This window comes from Alligator sinensis, unplaced genomic scaffold (assembly GCF_000455745.1).
Source record: "Alligator sinensis unplaced genomic scaffold, ASM45574v1 scaffold647_2, whole genome shotgun sequence".
Classification (NCBI taxonomy): Eukaryota; Metazoa; Chordata; order Crocodylia; family Alligatoridae; genus Alligator; species Alligator sinensis.
In genome coordinates, this window is record NW_005841832.1 from 629474 (window position 1) to 650910 (window position 21437).

Consider the following 21437-nt stretch of genomic DNA (forward strand, 5'->3'; position numbering starts at 1 on the left):
TCACCTCCCACCATAATATTCACTGACTTTATTAGCTAGGCAGGGTCACATCTGGCACTGGTAGTGCCTTGTGGTATGACCGTGGGAACATCACTTATTTTCACCGTGTTCTAGTTTTTGCCCTCTAGTAGAATAAGAATAGTAACAAATACACAGACACACACACACTATCTATATCTATATCCATATATATCAGAGTGATGTATACAGGCAGATTTTTTCAAAGGGCTTTTGACTTTGGGCTGGAAGACAGTAGAGGACAGCAATACTGGAAGTGTTATCCATTAGGTAAGAGATCATAACAAATCAACTAGGTGCTGAAGAAAGTAGCATAGGGGATTCAGTAAGGAAAATACAGAAAACATAAAGCCTATATCCACCAAGGTATTTAGGCTTCTAACTCCTATTTAGGTGGTTAATTCCTGTGACTTAGCCTCAATCACATGAAACAGAGCAAAGAATCAATTCCAGGTCTCCAGAGTCCCAGGGTAATGCTTTAAATACTGAACTACTCCCACCTCCTCTTTAATTGTTCGTGAAAGGTAATGAGTTATAAATAATACATGCTGGTCTAGATCCCTGCCTACTTGACATATGAGCCTAGGAAGCACTCTCCTCAAAAATATGGATCTCACCTAAGGATAGCATTGTTATTCTGTCCCAGGAGGTACCTTAATGGGCAACCTTACATGTCATCAGATCATGGGAGGGTTGAGCAGGGAGTCCCCTAGAGGTAGCCAGCAGGAAACACTAGGTAGAGAGCAACCTTCAGCCATCTGACTGTGCCTTCATCATCCTGGGATTTAACAGCCTGCTAGCAAGGCACCAGGAGGACCCAACATAGCTATGGGGATCTTTGCACAGTTTCACCCTGGTGTCAGCAACTGCTTTAAATGTGCACAACCACTGCACAATGCATGGCACTGTATACACAGACAGTGTGGTAGATGCCCATAAATAACTGGTGTAGAAATCCCTTAAAGTCCCTATCATCCTCCTCTGTTGCAGAATGTTTAGGGTCAGAGGTGATAAATACCCGGGTTTCTTTAAATCAAGCTACAATTGTCTGAGCTGGCTGGCACAAGATATACCCTCCCCCCCCAGTCCCTAGCAGAGAGGTATGGAATACACAATGTTTTTTATTAATGCTCTCTGGCTCCACACCAGTCCAAATGTGTAAAACAAATTTATCTGGCACTTCCCAGCCCCTAGCAACTGTTGTGAAATTGAAGGGTTTTGAAAACACACACAGCAACCAGGCATCACGCTGATCTAAGAAAGTCAGCACTCAACAGCCGCTAATATTTTCTGATGTGATTCCAGACAGGAATTTGGACAATATCTGTGGCAGGAGAAAGGCAGTGAATTTGTCCCAGCAACACTGCCTATTGCTGTCTCATTTGTTTTTCAACATGGACAAATGGTCTTGATGATGCTGTGGGAAGCAGTTTGCTTGGGTTTTGGTTTCTCATAAGAGCCAGAGTTACTGCATCCTCAGTGCAAACTACCTGCTGTAGAGATGGCCAGTGCCAGGGTACTAGATAAGAAGGTCAGAACTGGAGCTGAGTGAAGTTTGGTGGGCGAATAATTTATTTGCTAAATAGTTTTGGCTGAGAATGAAAAATAGGGATTTTTGAAAGTTAAAATGTTTCATTTTGAAATTTTCTAAGTGAAATATTTGTTAAAAAAAGCTAAATGCGCCTTTTTATTTTTAAAAAAAAGTGGGGAGGAAACAAAATAGAAACAAAACAGTTAATTTCCAGCAAGCTAAGGTTCCAGTTTTTCTTAATGATTTTTTGTTCTTGTTTTGTCAAAAAACCCAAAGAATGTCTCTTGGGTCAACCTCAAATTATTTTTTTCCTGAGTTTTAGATTGACTGAAAAAGCAATTATTTGCTCATGGCTATTCAGGTGTTTTAGAGTTCATTTTAAGCTTTCAGTGAAAGCTCTGATTGGTCTTTATTTTTTCAGAACACTGATCATAATGTCTTCTAATGGTAATGTACTCCTATTTTAGAACCCTGTATATACTATGACTATTCAGCTATATCAGTGACTCCATGGCTAACATTCATTTTATACCTACCACATACCATAATCATATTCCAGAAACCAAATCTCAGGTTAATGATTGTAAAATATCTTTACCCGTTGTGACAGCAAAAACAACTTTGGAGGTGGAAATAGAATATATTACAACCTCCTGTTATAGAGAGCTCTCAGGGGACCAGGAGAAAAATTTATTAAAATAGAATATTTGCTATTACAGAGCGAGTCAGTTGATTGTGTCATAATAGGGAAAAAAAATAGTTTCTGGTGTTGGAATTAAAAGTAGGACTCTGTTATAAACAGTATTCAGTATAATCAAGTTATACTGTAAATCTGGTACCTTTCTGCCTGAGTATGCAGACAGCCTGGTTAGGGACAGAAGTTACACATAAACTGGTATAAGGCTAAGGGCAGACATTACACATAAATTGGTTTAAGTGATCAGAAACCAGTTTAAATCTGTAAAAGAACATAAGTTCAGTGCACATAAAACAGTTTCAAACTGACTGAAACTGGTTTAAGATAAACCTGGTTGAATGTAGTATCAGACTTAATTGATTTGGGTCAAATCGGTTTATGGAACTTCTCCCAGACCCCTTCCTGGTTTAAGTTAAACCAAAGTCCCCCAGCATCCCAGATGCTTTGCAGACCTGGGCAGGGCTCTCTGCTCCAGTGAACAGACTGGCCCCACCCCTCTCTTCCCTAGCCAGAGCTTCAGTGGACACTGCAGGCACAGCAGGGTCTGCCTGGCTTCCTTTGCTGCTCACAGTTCAAGCAGGGATTTCCCCATTCCTCTTTCCCATAGCACGGACCCCAGCCTCATGGACCCTAGGCATGTGGTATGCCAGCTAATGCTGAGAGGTCTCTGTATGTGTCTCCAATTTCACTGGGACAGGCAGACAGTACAGTGTCCCCTTAGAGCTTTTTGGAGTTAATTAACAGGTCAGCTGGTAATGTCCCTCCATTCCTTCCTTGGAAAAAGCTGTTTAAGAAGAGCTTAAACTGAGAGAGGCTTTTATTATGTTGATGGGCTGATAACACAGTGTTTATCAGCCCCCCACTGGCTCCCTTGCCTGTCAGGTTTGCAGACAGTATGAAGAAGCAGGGAGAGGGATATTGAAAAGCTCAGTGTCATCAACAGATGCATGCACTGCACCCCCCGCCTTTGCCTGAGAGTGCTAGCCCGAGGCTGGGGTCTGGCAACGAGAGAGGCTTTTATTATGTTGATGGGCTGATAACACAGTGTTTATCAGCCCCCCACTGGCTCCCTTGCCTGTCAGGTTTGCAGACAGTATGAAGAAGCAGGGAGAGGGATATTGAAAAGCTCAGTGTCATCAACAGATGCATGCACTGCACCCCCCGCCTTTGCCTGAGAGTGCTAGCCCGAGGCTGGGGTCTGGCAACACTCCTGCCCCTTGAGCAGCAAGCGGGGAAAAGCCTGGGATGGTACCAGCCAGGGTAAGGGTTTACTAGGGCCATGTGAAGCTTCAGTTCCTGATTTGATTCAGCGGAGATTCAGCCCGATTCGGTGGCTGAATCTCCAAATCCAAATCAAATCAGAGAATGCTTCAATTTCTCCGAATCGACTCAGAACCCTCTGAATTGATTCAGAGAGATTTAGAAAGATTCAGAGATTCGGGCATAGACACAGCTTTAAACGTTTTTTCTACATACCTTTAGGTAGCAGGGGCTCATGCTCACTGTGATGATGGGGCACATGGAGCATCCCACAGGAGCACGGGGGGCTCCCTAGCATGCTTGGCAGCAGACCCAGACGTGGACTAGAAGCACCTCCAGTCTTCTTCCAGGTCTGCCAGGGAGGGCGCTGAGGGAACCCCCTAGTCCCTCCCAGCTTGGTGACTGGTGCTTCCTGGGTCAGGGGGGAGGCACCCAGGGTCCCCCTGCAGCCAATTGCCAAGCCAGGGAGCATGCAGGGGGGGCCCCCAGCACGCTCCCTGGTGGACCCGGAAGTGGACCAGAACTACTTCTGGTCCACTTATGGGTTCACTACTGAGCACATGGAGGGCCCCCCCATACTCCTGTGGGACACTCCATGCACCCTAGCACCGCAACGTTTACAAGCCGCGCTGCTACCTCAAGGTATGTAGAAAAAACTTTTAAAGCTGTGTCTGAATCACTGACTCTCCGGATCAGCATAGAATCTTCAGATTCGGCCCAATATGAACCAAGGACAGTGATCCGAATCAACAAATTGAATCACTGTCCCCAATTTAGGCCGAATCCAAATCCGAATCGAATGGGGCTGCTTCGCACACCCCTGGGGTTTACATCCCTCCCTAATCAGAGCATCCCGCCAGGGCCCGGCCAGCCCCACCCCCAGCTCAGCACCATTGAAGGGAAGGGATGGCTGCTCTAGCATCTCCTGGCTTCTAGCCTGAGCCACTGCAGGCAAGTTCCTGCATTTCTTCAGTCCAGAGGGAATGTCTATATGGTTGCAAACTGGTTCAACCTAGGCAGGTTCGACTGACCTATGAAGATTAAATCAATTCAGGCTCGGGCTTTTTGAATGTCTGTCCATAGCCTAAGTGATCAGAAACTGGTTTAGTCCTGTAACAGAACATAAGTGCAGTGCACATAAACAGGTTTCAAAATGGCCAAAACTCATTTAAGATAAACCTGGTTGGATGTAGTATTAGGCTTAACTGATTTGGGTCAAACCAGTTTATAGAACTTCCGTCTCAGACCCCTTCCTGGTTTAAGTTAAATCAGAGTCCCCCAGCATCCCAGCATGCTTTTCAGCCCTGGCCTGGGCTCCAGAGAGTGGGATTGGTCCCACCCCTCTGCTCCCTAGCTGGAGCTCTGGCTGGCTGAGAAGGAGGAGGAGACTGCAGGCACAGCAGCATCTCCCTGGCTTCTCCCTGCCCTACCCCATCTCACCACTCGCTACTCAAGCAGGGATTTCCCCCTCTCCCACAGCACAGACCCAAGTGGCATCGACCTCAGCTGGCATCTGGTCACAGTCACACCGTTCCTGTGCTAGCTAATGCTGAGAGGTGTTTGTGTGTGTGTCTCCAATTTCACTGGAACAAAGGCAGATAGAACAGTGTCTGCTTAGGGCTTTTTGGAGCTAATCAACAGGTCTGCTGGTAATGTCCCTCCATTCTTCCTTAAAAATACTTTGCAAAAAGCTGTTTAAGAAGAGCTTGAACTAATCAGAGGCTTTGTTTTTTTTGATGGGCTGATAAGCTTTGTGTTCTGGTAAGCTCCCTGATGTCTGCTGGCTTGCTGTCAGTGTGGGGACAGACAGAGATGTGAAAAATGACCTGATTTTCAATGAATGCAATGCCTTTCAGTTTGCTGCAGACAGTCTGAAGAAATAGGTAGAGGGAGATTCAAATGCTCACTATCATCAACAGATGTATACATTTCACACAAGCAGTCCTCCTCCACCGCCCTTTGCCTCAGAGTGCTAGCCGGGGGCTGGGGGCTAGCAATGCTCCCACCCCTTGAGCAGCAAGTGGGGCAGGGGGGAGGGGAGGAAGCTTGGCAAGGGCTGCTTTCCCCTCCCTCTCCACCCTTCCCCATCCAGGCACACCCCAGCTGGGGACTACAGGCCAGGGTGGGGGTTTAAACACCTCCCTAATCAAAGCATCCTGTTGGGACCTAGCCATGCCCTCACTCAGCTCAACACTGTGGTAGGGAAGGGAGAGCTGCTTTAGTGCCCCCCAGCTTCTAGCCGAAGCCACTGTAGGCATGCGTCTGCATTTACTGAATCAAAAGTTAATGTCCATCCTGCAAAGATTGAATCAATTCAGGCTCTGGCTTTTTGAATGTCTGTTCTTGAATGCCCCTGAGACTAACTTTGAGAGAGTTGTAAATTGCTATTGTTCATTACAGTTATATGCTAGTGCTGAAGCCTATTGATGTCAGTTAAGTGTCAACACAGTTAAGAATTTATCTGCTGGTTGTTTATTAGAAACACCAGTACATTTTTTTACCCATTATTGCTGGGTGTAGTGGAATGCAAGAGCAAGGAGAACTTATTACTGTCAAGGTTTCCTGGTGTGAGAAATGGTTCTTTCAAATGCTGATCATCCACAATTCAAAGTTACTCTACACCTGAGAATCTGTTCAAGTGTTTTCCCCTGTCCAACTGACTTACCTTTATGGAATATAGTTGCTAGGATTTCCACCCCCCCCCCCCTTTCTGATGGGGATCAGATCTAATTCCACCTATTAGGCTCATTAGTGTGATTCTATTCCACCCTACTCAAGTCTCTAAAAAACAGTTAACGTAAAAGATGAGTGAGTACTCTTCTTCCTCATAGCCTTTGTGTGACTGAATCTTAATGGCAAGATGACAGTGTTTTACAAAGGTAGAGGTACTGAAGGGTTTTCAGCATGTGAACAGTGTGCAGCAGCATTGCATCTGAGTACCTTTGTCCACTTAGTTTCCTAATAGGTGGTATAGCATCTGCCCCCCTTCCCCTCCCCCCTGTTTTTTTTCTCCAGCTTGAAAAAAATGCACAAGGTTTGAAAGCTGACAGAGAGAAAATGTCTCCAAATGTTATTTCTAAAATGATTAGACTTTTTAAATTCTTCAGCATGTGCTGCTCTCTCTGAAAGTTACCAAGAGATGAAACTCTCATTATGATGAATGTAACAGACCAAAGACACTGGAAATTGCTCCCTAGACCATAAGCCATTTTGAAGCTTTCAAGAGGGAATGGACTTGCAGTACTGGGGCAAAGCAAATGCACTGAAGAGTGTCTATAGCAAATGTTTATTTCCTAGCTGCTGAGAAATCATTTAAGCTGGGTTCCATCTCTCTCTCCCCGCTACCCCCCACAAGACAGATATAGATCCATTGACTTGTTAATTATACACACAGAAAACAATTAAATAGCAGACAAGAACAGAGCAGAAAAGACCAGGTGCATGTTAAAAATGAGTAGCCAGTATCTTTTCTTGAGAATGACAGCAGAGATACACCCACATGTTGCTAAGTATAATAGTGTGGAGACTGTTCAATTCAGCCTTTGCATTTCACTGATCAGGCACCAGCATCCAACCTGCTGAGGGCTAAATGGCAAGATAATAACCTCTAGGGCAAGTCAGCCTCTCCTGTTTCCCTTGTGGCCCCTTAGAGGAAGCAGATTGTCGATACCTATTTTATTGCACGCTGCATGATGGACAGTGCAGCTTTGTGGTGCGATGCATTGGAGAGCTCCATCCTTTCCCTGGCCTCATGCACTGCTGAATTCTGGTCTTCAGAGAAGTTTCCAGCACAGTAAAACACAAGGTGTAGGATAGAGTGAGACAGTTAAAACCTTTGGTTTCCATGCGGCAAACAGGTTGTAGTAGGGGAAGAGTTGCCCTGGGATGTTGGGGGCTACTTAGCCCCTCTGTGCCTCAGTTTCCCATTTTTACAGTGGGAACAAAAGAACTTTCTTTTCCTCCTAAATGGGCTCTAGGGATTATTTCCCTAGTATCTACAGGGTGCGTGGATCTGCAGCATTCTCACAGTGGGACTGAGATTTGAGTATATTTTCAAAGCTAATCAAAGCAAGGCTGGTTCACAATGGAGAATGTCCATCAACAAAGAGTGGATTCTAGAGTGGGGTAGGAAGTTCTCCCATTCAGGTTTGTACTCAAATCTCTGGTGTCTCTGGGTTATTTAAGATCTCTAGGTGATTTTCACAAGAGTCATGAAAAACTTCAAGACTTCAAAGATTTTGCAAGACAAATCTGAGACCTTTCCATGCTTTTCATGCAAAATCAGAGCCACCAACACAGTGTGACCACGGCACTCACCTGGGATAAGGAAGATCCAGCTTCAAATCCCTGATCTGCCAATCTCTTGCATCTCAAGGGAATGCCCTCACCAGGGCTCTACAGAGTCAGTCTCTAGCTTTTCTCCCGCTGTGTCCTGTTAAAGCTTCTCCATTTTTGATATATACAAAAGGAAATCACAGAGTCAGAGACTGACCATATAGTCCAGTGCCCAGTGCATGCACTGGTTACATAAAGGTCCCAGCTGGCAGTGCCTGGTTGGAATCATATAAAGCAGGCCATGAACATAAGTTCCACACATCCCAGATAACAGCCTTGATTAATATGGGGTCAGTTCCTCCATATGGAGAGAAGCTCTTCTGGAGGGTAACTTTATCAAAATAGGTGTGTTTCTGTGAAAGTCTTCAATTCTGACAAATCTGATGGAAAGAACATTGTGTTGAAAAGTATTCAACCAGCTCTCTAGTCTTAACCCCCACGTCCCAACCAAATTCCATGTAGGGTAAGGACATTCTCCTCCTTGAAATTTCAACTAGATATAAAATTCCTCAGTAGTGCTCTCTCCTCTCCCTCTCTCTAAGTTCTGCAGCTTGTAGGATGACTGCAGATGCAGAATACATAGCTATGTTTTCAGCCTCAGAGGTGGCTGCATTCAATGGAGCCTGATATAATTTATCAAGAGCTTTGCAGTCCTTTGGAATAAGAGGGAATAGAGAAATGACAGGTATTACTAGTCTTTTTTCATAGTTTATCATTAGAAAGTCTAAGTGTCACTCTGGGTAATCAAAGGAGGTGGCAATCTGCTTAATAAGAAATGTCAGGCTGCACTTCCTAAGGGTGGTTGTTTGCAGCCTCTTGACCCTGAAAATCAGAGCTAAAGTGCAAGCTGGAAGGGTGTGGAAGCCAAGCGCACAGAAACATCTCAAGCTTGGCATAATATTATTTCAACCCATGTCTGGCCTGTAGTGCAAATGACGGACTGGTTCATTTTGAAGTTACCAGGGCTGCCAATGGTTTGCAGCCCGTCTCAGTGCAGTGAGGCTGAAAGCAGACACATGCAAGGCACACAGGTTTTCTGCTTGCCCTTTGGTTTTTGTGTGAAATCTGTCTTGTTATAAAAGCAGCAGCAGGAACATACCAGAGTGGTCCTTTGGAAACTGTGTGGGTTGTTCTTCCAATTATAAAGGGATGTAGACTTGCACATAGCTGGACTTTGAAGCCAGAGGAATTGGAATACTGTATGCTCTCTGTAAAGGACATGTCTAAAGAGACAGAAAATGACTGCTTTCTCTTTGAAGACCTCTCTACAGATCTACCTTTTGGGAAGTCTTATAGCAGTAGTGAAATTGGGGTTAGGTGACTGGGGCGCTAATACACGGGCATGCATCAATTGATGCATTTCCAGCAAAACCATTGCAAAGAAGTGATTCTCCTGCTCTACTCGGCTCTACTAAGCACTGGTGAGACCACAGCTGGAGTACTGTGTCCAGTTCTGGGCTCTACACCTTAACAAGGACGTGGTAAAGCTTGAGAGAGTCCAGAGAAGGACTAACCATATGATCAACAGGGTGGTGGGATCTCCTTGAAAGCAGATAGCAGAGGCCTATTCAAAGCATCAGTGGCAATTTCTAAAACACCCTGATGTGATGGCAGGGATGTATTTGTTAGCCATGTTGGTCTGAGACAAAAAGAATTGCAAAACTCTAGAACTCTTGGTTCAGAGATGATACCTTTTATTAGACCAACTAAGAAATCGCAAAAAATGTATCTTTTTCTGCAAGCTTTCGGGCACATGCCTATCCTCAGGCTCAGGGAAAATTAAAGATGGTAAAAAGTCCACACAGGTAAAAAATAAACTTCATTTTTGCACAGAGGGAGCTGAAGGTGGAAGTCTGCTTCTCTGGATCCATGAGAGTGTCTTTGGGAGTTGCTCTTTGATGTGCAGATGAGGCAGGATTCCTTCCCTGGTGATGTTAGATGGCAGGGAGGTGTAGAAATCTTTCTTGTAGTTCAGCAATGAAGTTTAAATCCAAAATCGGCTAAAATGCGATTCCACTTCTACTTTCAACTTCCACCTTGAGCTTCTTCTGTGCAAAAAGGAAGTTCATTTGCTACCTCTGGGGACTTTTTACCATCTTTAATTTTCCCTGCGCCTGAAGAAGGGCATGTGTGCCCAAAAGCTTGCAGAAAAAGATATATATTTTTGCAATTTCTTCGTTGATCTAATAAAAGGTATCATCTCTGAGCCAAGACTTCTAGAGTTTTGCATTTCTTCTTGGTATGATGGCAGCTACATCTGTTTGTGGTATTAGTGGGCTTGAGTAAACATGGCACGGGAACTCCCAGAGGTTGTGTGTGACAAACAGTAGGTCTAGATGGGCCAGTGAGGCCATCCTTCACCTCATGATTTGGGCCTGCTTATAGTTGTGCTCCTCTTGGAGATCAACCTGGTACTGGGGACAGGAGACAAAGGGGCACCGGGTTTCCTAATAGGCTATTGACCAGGAGTATGTAGGAGATTTTTAACATGTACTGCTCTCAGGCCAGATCCCTGGCTATGGCTCAGCACATGACCTGGAGGAGGAACTTGTGGCAATAAATCACCTATCAATGCCACTGAACCTGGGGCTGACCAGGAGAGCTTCAACCTCCAACATAAATTTTTGGTAACCTAAAGGGCTAAAGGACTTCTGGGCACTCTTCTACAGGCTAGAGGTTTCTGGAGCACAGCATGCTCTCAACACACTGTTTGCCATCCCTAGCGGTGATGTATAAATCTCCCTTATTTATGGGCAAGGGGACTTTTTGTCATCAAGGGAAACCTTGAATATCTCTTCAGCCTGCCGGAGTAATACAAAGGGCCCAGAGTCACATACCAGTGACAGTCCCATTATTTCTGCTTTGGGATAGACTGAATGAACCAGGCCAGAAAGTCATCTGATGCTGTGAAACAGCTGCCAAGCAACAAAGCCAGGGGAAATGGCTAATTAGGACTGTCTACAATCTTGCTAGGGCAAATCACCAAAACATCACCAATACATTTTCAGACATTACCAGCCTCCCCTGCTGTGTTATCCATCATAGGCCTTTCAGTTCCAAGACCTTCCTCATTCCCTGAGTATCATTTCTCAGGGTAAGGCCATGTGGGACTTTTAAATGTCACCTCCCACCAAACATACCTGCTCCCTTCACTGCAGCTTAAGCAACATACAGGTGCCATCCTCCTAAGAACACAAATAGCAGGCTTTGGAGAGCAGAGGACACAGACCCTTAGCAGGTGGGACAGCTGAATCAGTGTACTGAAGAGAAGAATTTATTAGTCATACAATAGAAAGTTCCTTCCAGGAAAATTTCTATTGAGATGCAAATTCACTGTCCTTTCCCAGCACAAAATAAACTCATTTCCTGTGTACAAAGCTCACACAATCAGACATGCAGAGCTCCAATAACCTATTTGTAGAAGCGGAGCTCAACAGAGATATCTCCAGCTCCCTGGGAAAACATGCATATTAGCAAGGAGCACTGTACAGTAGCAGACAGACCCAGTCCAGACTTGTTTATCGTTGGGATATTCAGGAGTGAATGCAATCTCAGTTTTTTAATTCATGTGTTTTGCTGGGGAACTTTAAATAGCTTTTTAATATATATAAAAAATATGCTCAGAAACATGCCAACCAGGAGAACCTCCTGGGCTTTTGCCACTCAGAATCAATCGTTCTCATTTAATAGGTAAGTTGTACCCTGGTGAGACACAGCCCTGTATTAAGGAAGGCAGGGTGCCTGCACTACAAACTGCTCTGTAATAACTGAAATCTAATTATGCAGTGAACTGTGCAATTATTTAATGCATTAAACTTTATTAAAAGAACATTAGCAAGGCTGCAAAGTCCAAATAAGTACTGAAAATTAGGAAATGCCAGATTTGTGGTCTCAATTTTATCCCCATAAGTGTTCACCTTTTGCGCTGAAATGAGAGAAATGTGGTAAAAAGTATGTGACCATTTAACTAATGTAAAAGGGGGCAAAACTAAGGCCATATAGACAGCCACAACTCTGGCAATTCCTAAATTCTGAGCGTTTGACTACATTCTTAATAATGCCTTTAAGGTAGGTTTTTCTCTGATTTCCAAGGCTACTTTTTTTCTCCTGAAGAAAAATAAAACTTAAGAGCATGCCTACCCCTCTATTTTGGGATGTCTTGAAAGCTCACCATCTGTCACGCAAGCTACCCTCCTCATCTATACTATCTTCTGGTTGCAGGATATGGGAAGCACAGAAGAGACAACTCTTAGAACAGGAAACTGAAACAGAGTCTGTTTAGGAAATACCACCCATCACTTGTCTCTCCTTCTATGTTTGTTTCTAATTATGGGCAGTCGAGACAGGAAGCGAGCAGAGGAACAGAGGGTAGGCATCCTCTGCTACTCCTGGGGCATTCAGGTATGTGGACAACACAAGGGAGGAGGTTGAGCTATGGGGAAGCTCTTCCTTGGGATCTAGTGCTCAGCCAAATGTTCATGGGCATTCTGGGTTGCAGAGATGTAAGAAAGCAGGCACCTGCGGCAGCGGGACACATGGGAGCAGCAGTGACTTTTGGCTGCTACTGTGCTGCTGGCGCAATCCTGCAGCTGCAGCAACAGCTGATGTTTTCTGCACCCCTCCCCAAGTCAGTGCCTGAGGCAGCTGCCTCATCACCCTGGCCTAGTTATACAGCTGCTGGGTTGCTGCTAGCAGGAGAGCTAAGGAATTTGTAATGTGAATGGCTAGTGGGCTTGGGCAGTTATACCTTATGCTGTGAACTGCAACAATGTTGATCGGCTTAGTGTTAGCTTAGAGTTTGGAGCAGTTACACCTTTAGCCTAGAAACCTTCTCTGGCCTGATGAGCAGGGGCATGACTAGGAGCTGTAGGAGTTCAGGGAGTGGAAAGTTTGTCCACACAGAATAGGAGGGTGGGGGAGGAACCACTGCATCCTGGGATACTGGAGGTCTTCAACTTGAGTGGCACATCTGTGGGGAATGACCACACCATAATGGAACAGGGGGTGAGTTGTGTAGATCCTGCCCTAGAGTGGCATAACTTTAAGCTGCATAACAACATCACTTTAAGGTGTTAATGTACAGACAGTCCAGGGGTTAAGAGCTCCAGGAGCCACCAAAAATTACCATGTAACAAGGCCTTTACAGGCACCCCACAATTCTGTTATGTACAACTATAACAACCCCCTATCATATACCATTCCTAAGATTTATTCTCTAAATTCTCAACCAGAGTTTAGACTGCTGCCAATGAACTACAAAACTGATTTCATTAGGTATTGTCCTAAAAGAAGACAGGCTGCTCAGCCTAGTTCTTGTGTCCTGAACATGATTGACATGGGGAAGATGGGGGAGGAGAGCTGAACGTATTCCACTTACCCCCTGAACTGAAGGGTTTTAGCCCCATGTGATGCCCCTTGGGGTGGATGGGACCTGCCAACTATTGACACTGACCTTAGTCTGTCTTTCCCTCTTTTTCCCTATTGGAGGAATTCAAACCACACATCGTGCATTTGGAGGATATAGGACTGGAGTAGGCCACTGGGGGCAGGTGCTAGTGCTGGGGGCTGTTTATGTTGTACGGAGTCCTTCATCCTTTTGCTGCCTCTTGTGGGATATGATCTGTGGTCAGGGCTGGGGATTGCTGGTCCAACTTTATTGCTCCCTTCACTGCAGCTCCTCAGGCAGCTGCCAGACGTTTCCAGAACAGCTGCTGCTAATGTGCTAGCAGTAGTGTGACACCAGCTTTGGGATGCTCATGGGTTTCACTGTTATTCTGGCAGGCTGCTGAAATTTCCCCAAGGAGCAAACATAAAGAGATAGGAAATGGTGATTTTATATCTTAGAAAGGTAGGCCATTTATTCTGAAATCTTTTGTTTTGCTGAGGTTAGTCCCCAGCTAGTGCAGGCAAGCAGGTCATATAATCCCAGTCAGACATTTATCAAGCTCCATTTTAAAAATAACTAGGCTTTGCGCCTCCACTAGTGCTAATGGGAAGCTGTTCTAGAATCTCATTGCACTGATGTTTAGAGATTACCTCCATGCTAAGTCTGCATGAAATAGCTGTCGTAAGCAATGTCTGTTACATTAGGATGTGTACAGATGGCAAAATGACTAATGCTACATGCCCAAAACACTTTGTGTTAGCCATGGGTGTTTTAAGTATTGGGGACTGTATTCCTTTTATCTTTCCTTGAAAGGGTAATTGCTTACTCCTAATATTCTTTCTAAGGTGGTTATTCATAAAGTTAGGTGTAGAGCCCTTCTATATTTTTCTCCCTGGCTTGGGAAGCAAGTTCCATATAATTTTTGCACTCAGATCCAAACAAAATTTCCTGATACAAAAAAAACAGGCACTGCTTTAGCCCAGCTGCATTCCCTCTGCCACATATCAAAGGTTTATTGTATTAAAATTAATTATCAGAGAAAAAAAGTGTTGGGCAAATCAAATACAGGAGTTGCTACTAGCTCCCCCTACAGTTCTGATTCTAATCATTATTTGTATCTTGAAAATGTTCAAAGGTTCCACTCAAGATAGGTTTTGACTTGGCCCCTCAATGGCAGCCACAGCAAAGAAGGGTGACATTGGGCATGGAAAATGAATTGCTTACACCCTCTAAAATGTCATATAAGTCACTGCTCATATATATTTGTGGAGGAAAAAGGTGAACAAGACTTTTTCAGCAGCATTAAATAATTGAAGATAGATGGTAGTTGGCAGCTCTTAGTGATGATGATGATGAAGAGGCTGTCCAAACCTCAACTGGCAGTCTTGATTCATATATTTTATGTAGAGGGCTAGAGCTTTAAGTTCCACAGTGAAGCTTGTGAGGAACTGGGGGCAACCTGAAAGGCTTCCTGATGGTTTATGATAGAGGTGCTATTGATCATCTGGTTTCTGTATGTGTAAATTTTAATGCATATCACATGTGCCAAAGTTCTCAAAGTGCCTTTGGACAAGCAGCTCCACTAGGTTTCATTTTAATTAAAGAATTTAGAAGCCCAGACCTATGAAGCTTTGAAAATCTCAGCTTTCCTCAGCCATCAGCTGGGAGACAAGGGAAGGTGATGCCCACAAAAGAACCTTTTCCAAGCTTTGCCTACAAAAAAACTCTACCTCTACATGAGTGTTCAAATTGAGAAATTATTTCCCGTGGATCATACAGAACATGAGCTTGTGGCTGTCTCAACTTTTAGAGTTTGGCCTCTTCCAAAAAATATAAATGATGATGCTTTCCAAAATGCTACTGCCTAATGACACCAGACAGTCCCAGTAAATAATCCAATTCTGCAACCCTCCTCCCCTTGCTCACATAAAAAATGAAATAGCTAACAATGTCATCACCTAAATTACCATGCAAAAGCATCTGAGTAAGGTGAGCAGTACAATTCACACCTCTTGGATTTACTGTTCAAGGCTTTCTGCAGTTTCATCTCTGCATCATTTACACTCAGCTCTAATCTTTGAGGATTCCTTTATATCCATGAGGACTAGACTGCCTTTTTTCTTCCTTTATACCTTCTAGGAATACTGTGTAACTGTAGCTCTGCAATTGAGAGAAGGTCTAAGTAATGATATATGAACCTTGTATCCAGTCCTGAAAGCTCAGCTCTCCTATCAGACATACAGTATGCCCAGGATGAGCAGAGCTGTGTGAGTCAATCAGTTCTTAGCTTTTCCATGGCATTAAACCTTTAGGCTGAGGATTTCAAAGCTGCCTAAGAGAACAGGAGGCCTAATTCCTATAAAATTTACAAAATTGGACTTTCAAATCCCCCAGATGTCCTTGAAAATCTCAGCCATCATATCTCTCATTTTCCCCAATTTGCTAAGCAAATTAGGTTGGCAGCTGCCTCCAAATGTCTTTGCCAGCCTGAGAGTTCATTTATTATCTGGCATGTGTTTGACACCCCTGTCTTGGTCCCAATGTGCTGTGGAGCAGAAATACTGACACTCTAGCAGCTGAAAACTGGTGCAGTTTAGCTTTGAAGTCTTTGGTAGGTGTTGTGTGTAAAATCAGAAAAAATAATTAGTTATGAGGCAAAACTAAGATGAAAGGTCTCATGGCAACAGTCCAGAAGCATCCACAGATCAGGACTACCTGTGTCATAGGAACCTGGAAAGTGGAGCATACTTGTGAAAATATAGGGGAAACAGGTGATGTGCTTACGCAAAGAAAGAGTTTCTATTATGGTGAGACCTATATGTATTCATTGCTAGTGGTGGTACCAATGCATTCTTTATTCTCTGGTCTGTCTTGATCACTGTTTGCTGAGTTCAAGGTTGTATTTGGGCAACTGGTTTTCATCCTGCAGTGGAGAGGTTGAGACTTGATTATTTAAGAAAGCAAGTGGCAGCTTAATTTCTATCTAGGACATCTATAATCATCTACAATGTTGTACCTCTTTTTGTCCAAACCAGATAACTTGCAGTGTAAGGAGACAACACTGACAGCATGTTTCTTAACTGATTCAACACATTCACTGTGATTTTCTGATTAATAAACCACACCTGACAGCTCTACCTAATCAGAAAAAGGTTCTTTTTACCCAAAGAGCTTCTCTGCAGCTCAGAGGCTAAAATCATTTATCTCCTTCTAAAATGTCCTGAAAGACAATTGGTTGTCTTTAAAATGATTTCTGAACTATTCAGCCTTCTGGAGCTTCATTGCCAGCTAATTCTTGCTTGTCCACCTCTCTATCTGTGTTTCTGAAGTGCCTGCCTTTGCAGTCACTATAAATTGTACGATATATCCATCTTCCACTTTCAGCACTATGATTTTTCCCCATGCCCAAAACACCTTCTCTATCCTATCTGGCATGTCCTATTTGTATCCTACTGATCAGCCTTATTTGAAATAAAGCAGTCTTCCTCAGCCTTCATATACCACAGTGCTTGAAGCCTTAGAAGCATATACACTAAATCCACATTCACTTTCAGTCTGAGATATGTAAACTAAATTCAGGTTCACTCTCTGTCTGAGGTTCTACAAATCATGAAGCGTGAAGCACCATATCTGAAGTTCAATTCAGCTCTTCATGTGTTTCTACCTGCTGCTTTTGTGTAGGACAGCTATCTAGTTTGTGATGTTTTTGCCTGTGAGTATCTTCCAGGTAGGAACATCCCTCAGGTTCCAGCTCCTGCACAGCAAGCTCGTAATGCACCACTAATAGCACACAGTTTGAACTTAGCCCTGAGCAGTTTCTGTAACAGCATGTTTATACAAGATTCTCCAAATTAACATTGCTTGTCCCTGTTCTACTACTGTGGTGTGCACAGGGCTTACCACAAGCCAGAACCAAATCATTTTGAGAGGTGCCTAAACAGGATTTAGGTGACTTAAATGCCAACATTTCACTTATGACTGACCTTGTTCCTGCAAACACAAAACCATGGTACCTACAATCATAAGACACCTCCAGTTTAGCCTGAAAAGTTATATGGGAACCTTGGTTTAGCCCTGTGTGCTTGCTCCAGAGTGGTCCAAATCAAGGGTTTAGGTGCCTGATTTCCAACTAAACTTCACTGCAATCCAGATTTTGCTGGGAGGTGCTTAAGCTTCCTTGTAAATCCCTTCTCCATTAGACACTTGCACAGCATGTCCAATTGGCACCTACAGCACAAACACGGCAGTGGTGGTACCCACCTTTTGTCCAGTAAACTTGTGCACTCACCCAGGAAGACCTCAGTTCTTTGAAATTACTTCCAGCTTTAGTCAGGTCATCCTTCCCAAGCAGCCAATCCAAATCGGCGTATGGAAGTGTGTCATTCTAGTAGGACTCCATGTAATCAGATCCTTTGTGCCCTACGGTCAAGAGCAGGATTGGTGAGTATTGAGGAAAGGCCATGCATTTTGAACTTACTACTACACCAGCTGAATGAGAAAACACCTGCTCAAAGGGAAAAGAGAACCATAGGCTATGCATGGGGGGGCACGGGGGTCACGTGCCCCCCCTGACAGTGCTGGTGGCCCCCCTGAGAGTGAGCACTCCAGCTGGTAGGGGGGCACAGAGCGCGCTCATGCCCCACCTGAAATTGGCCGTTGGCGGGATGTCGGCTGGCACTTCCACTGCCACCATGCCACTGGCGCACTCGGCGACCGGCCACTGGGGGACCCTCCCCCCCCAGCCGCTGCGGGACCCCTCCTGATTGTGCCTCACTGGTGCCCCCCCAGATTCAGGAGGCACCAGTCGCCCATGAGGAGAATAAACAGCTGGCAACAGTCTCATGGGGGTTCAATGCTCAGTGGAGCAGTACTCATAAGAAAAAAATAAAATCAAGCCAAATCAATTGAATCACTGATAGATTCACTCAGCACTGCCTTCTGAGGGATGTGTAGGGCACAAAGTCTCATTAGTTTTCTTGAATTAATCCAGTAGCTCTATGAGATAAAAAGCCAGATCATCAACTAGTGTAAAACTTGGTTTTCCAGGCAAACCAAGAAAGAGATGTTCTTCAATACCAACTGAGAATCTAGCTCATAATGCAGAAAAAGCTGAAAAAAACCCCTACCATGTATTTAACCTTGCTCTTAATTTTAGACACTTGCTGTCCCTCTTAATCACAGGATGCTGCTGTATATTACAGTCATTAAATGCATCTGCCGGATGGAGGGTGTGTGCTGCCAACCATCCAGGTCTTAATTTTCTAATCTGTTTCAACCAGTATTAGCGCTGTGCTGGGACATTCACCTAATGCAACATGTCACTGTCCTGGGAAGTGATGCAACCAGAAGCATTGCCAGCAGGCAGAAGCATGTTGTCTGGGTTGTTATTCACCACTGAAGAAGCATACTGGTCTAAAAGAACAAACACACTCTGAAGGAAATTGTGGCTTGTTCTTCTAAGGAGCATAATTTTGATGTCCTAGGATGGGGGTAGACTCTGGTGACCTTAAGTCATCTTTGTACACACTGACCCTGGCAAATAACCTATCCTAACTTCTTCAGCCTTAGGTGCCTCTCTATGATAGGGGTGTCCCATGTGTTTCAGCACTGTCTGGAGCCTCTGAAATGCCATGTGCAGAGCTCCTACTACCATTACCAGGACTTGCAGTGGGGTCCTAAGAGGGCAGTCTTATAGCTGTCTTTGAAGTGCTTGCATAATGATGGTCCTCCCACACATTGAACTTGGATTTGAGAGCTCTTGGATGTTGCTTTTGGCCATTTGTCTACCCAGAGCAGGCCTGAGAATCTCAGCCCCTTGTTTATAGCACAGGCTCACCTTCTTCCTAGTCTTTAGTTTTTCATTAGGAAGGCCAGGAGTCACAAGTGCAAATCTAAGTCAAAGCCTTCTCCCAGGCTTGATTGTGTAATTCCTTCTATAAAACCACACTACCCTAGAACATGTGTCCCTTGGCCAAGTATCAACAGTGGAGATACCCAGGTGCACCTGCCCTAGCGAATCTGCAGGAAACAGTTGCAAGGCTCCAGCTGACGGCAATTTAGCAGAAAAGCATCCCTAGGAACTGAAGTCCTTCCCTTATCTCCAAAACAAGAGGGATCCAGAAAATATCAACACAATTTTCCTCAGAAACAGTGTGACTAAGTGCTGACGTGGTGGTATCATCTCCAAGGGTAAGCAGTGAGTTCTATCTTCACCGCCTAATCAGCTCTGAGATCTCTGTTGCGACTGCCTATAAAGAAGCAAAATAGTGGAAATGATAGTGTGGGCAGAAGTGTGGGTGGAAATAAGATTACCAGACTGATTTCCCACCTTTTAATCAAGGCGTATCAACTTTGTCACTAATGAACTGGGCCAGAATACGAACCAGTGACAAGCATTAGAGTTTCCTATAAAAGTTTTGCAACTATGAGACTTCCATCTCCCACAGAGCCAAGGAGGTTAATATTAGACCTGGCTGAGAAATTTTCCATTAACTGGATGTTATTTTTCTACACTGAAAAGTGTTGATTCATCAGAAGTGAAACTTTTTGTGGGAAGGGGCCAGTTTTGATGATTTTCCCATTTACAAAATAATTTAAAAGAACAGACATTTAAAATAGGTTATGAATTTCAGTTTTGATTCAGTTGAAAACAAAAAGGTCAAATGCTAAATGAAAGCTTCTGAAATTTTCAAAATGCTTTGACTGACTTGAACCAAATTTGTTCTTTTGTAATTATTATTTTTGGTTTGCAAATAGTTTTGAGATTTCAACTTTTCATCCCTACTTATGACAGGAAGACATTTCAACATTTTCTAGGGCAAGAAAACAATTTTCCTCCAAACCTGTTTTAGCACTTCAGGCTGCTCTGTTAATCAATGGCATTACACTTAAATAGAAACTCAAACCACTGAATTGGAATTAAACTCTCACTTGTCAACGCTGCGACAGTAAATACCATTCAAGTTGCACAGGCCTTAGCAGTATGAAATAGGCAAAGACAACTGGCATCTTCCTGAACTTCAATTTCCTATCTCACATGAGTCCATTTGGCTTGGCAGGTTGCTTCATTCACTGTTGTCATGTCTAGCATATATAGATTAACTGATTCAGCACTGGAACGGAAGGTTGTCTCTTGCCTGTTGGGCAATCATTGCTTCTGATTTCTGAAGATGATTGCTTGAAGGTAATATTATTGAAAAGTCAATATCCAGTTTCTGGAAACTAACAGCCTAGGGTGAATTAGTCACCATCCAACATGTCTGTCTTATTTTAAGGGAATTATTATTTTTGATCTGCTGTTTATTTTAAAGATCATATTCTGTTCCCTCACTCATTCCTAGTCCTGTGCCAGATATTGAACTTGCTCCAAACTGACTACTGTAGGAAGGTACAGCTGCTGCCCTAAATTTCAAAGAAAAAAGATCATTCAGAGAATATTTTAACTGGCAGCTAATCCAGCCAATCAGGGCACAGGCTGTTCTTAGCAGAGAAGGCTAAACCCATTCAGAAACACAAGCTGCTGCAAACATTTGCCTCTGTTTAAGTTTGGAAGCATTTTTGTAGGTCTGCCAAACATGGCCAATCATTTCTGGCTTGTTAGTTGGTTTTATATTTGTGTACCTGTAAACTTACTGGCTCTCTTTTTCACATACTATCTCACCATTTTGTAGAGATGCATAGGCTTTAAGGCCTAAAGGGATCATTAGAATGAGCGTTACCCCATCTAATACAGGGCAGTGAATTTCATCCAGCAACACTTGCACTGACTCAAATAACTGTGCCGATAGAAATCATGCCTGCAGCTGAGCAGGAAAAGAGTGTGCCTATCCAATGAAAATCATCATTTCAAACATGCTTCTTTCTAGCCTACATTGGGAATGAAACCAATGTATTTTGCAAAATACACGAGAGTCCACGTAGCCACTAGAGCTGTGTGAAGCTTTGGGCGGTGATTCGATTCGGAGGAGATTCGGCCCGAATTGAATCAAGGAACCAATTTAAAGGTCTGAATCAATTCAAAGCTCTCCGAATCTTCAGCAAAGATTGGGAGAGCTTTGACGATTCAGATAGTCCCTGGTGCCTGCAGCAGGGAGCTGCAGCCACTCAGAGCTGGTAAGTACCAGGGGTGGGGAAAGGGGACTGAGGGAGGGGGAGGGGACCATGGGAGGACCCCTGCCAGCCCCCGCCCCCCCACCTGTGCCCCCAGTCCC

The 21437-nt window shown here is 44.0% G+C and overlaps 1 long non-coding RNA gene across 2 annotated transcripts in view; it reads right to left on the reverse strand.

The window, feature by feature from the left end:
- Positions 1 to 15742: 15742 nt before the first annotated feature.
- The window catches only part of LOC102378409, a 51393-nt gene continuing 45698 nt past the window's right edge, over positions 15743 to 21437 (reverse strand). For both annotated transcript variants that reach the window (XR_001359322.1, XR_001359323.1), the window contains 2 exons: positions 17488 to 17646; positions 15743 to 16150 (listed from right to left, as the gene is read on the reverse strand). This is a non-coding gene — a long non-coding RNA (uncharacterized LOC102378409). The remainder of the gene's footprint in view (positions 16151 to 17487; positions 17647 to 21437) is intronic.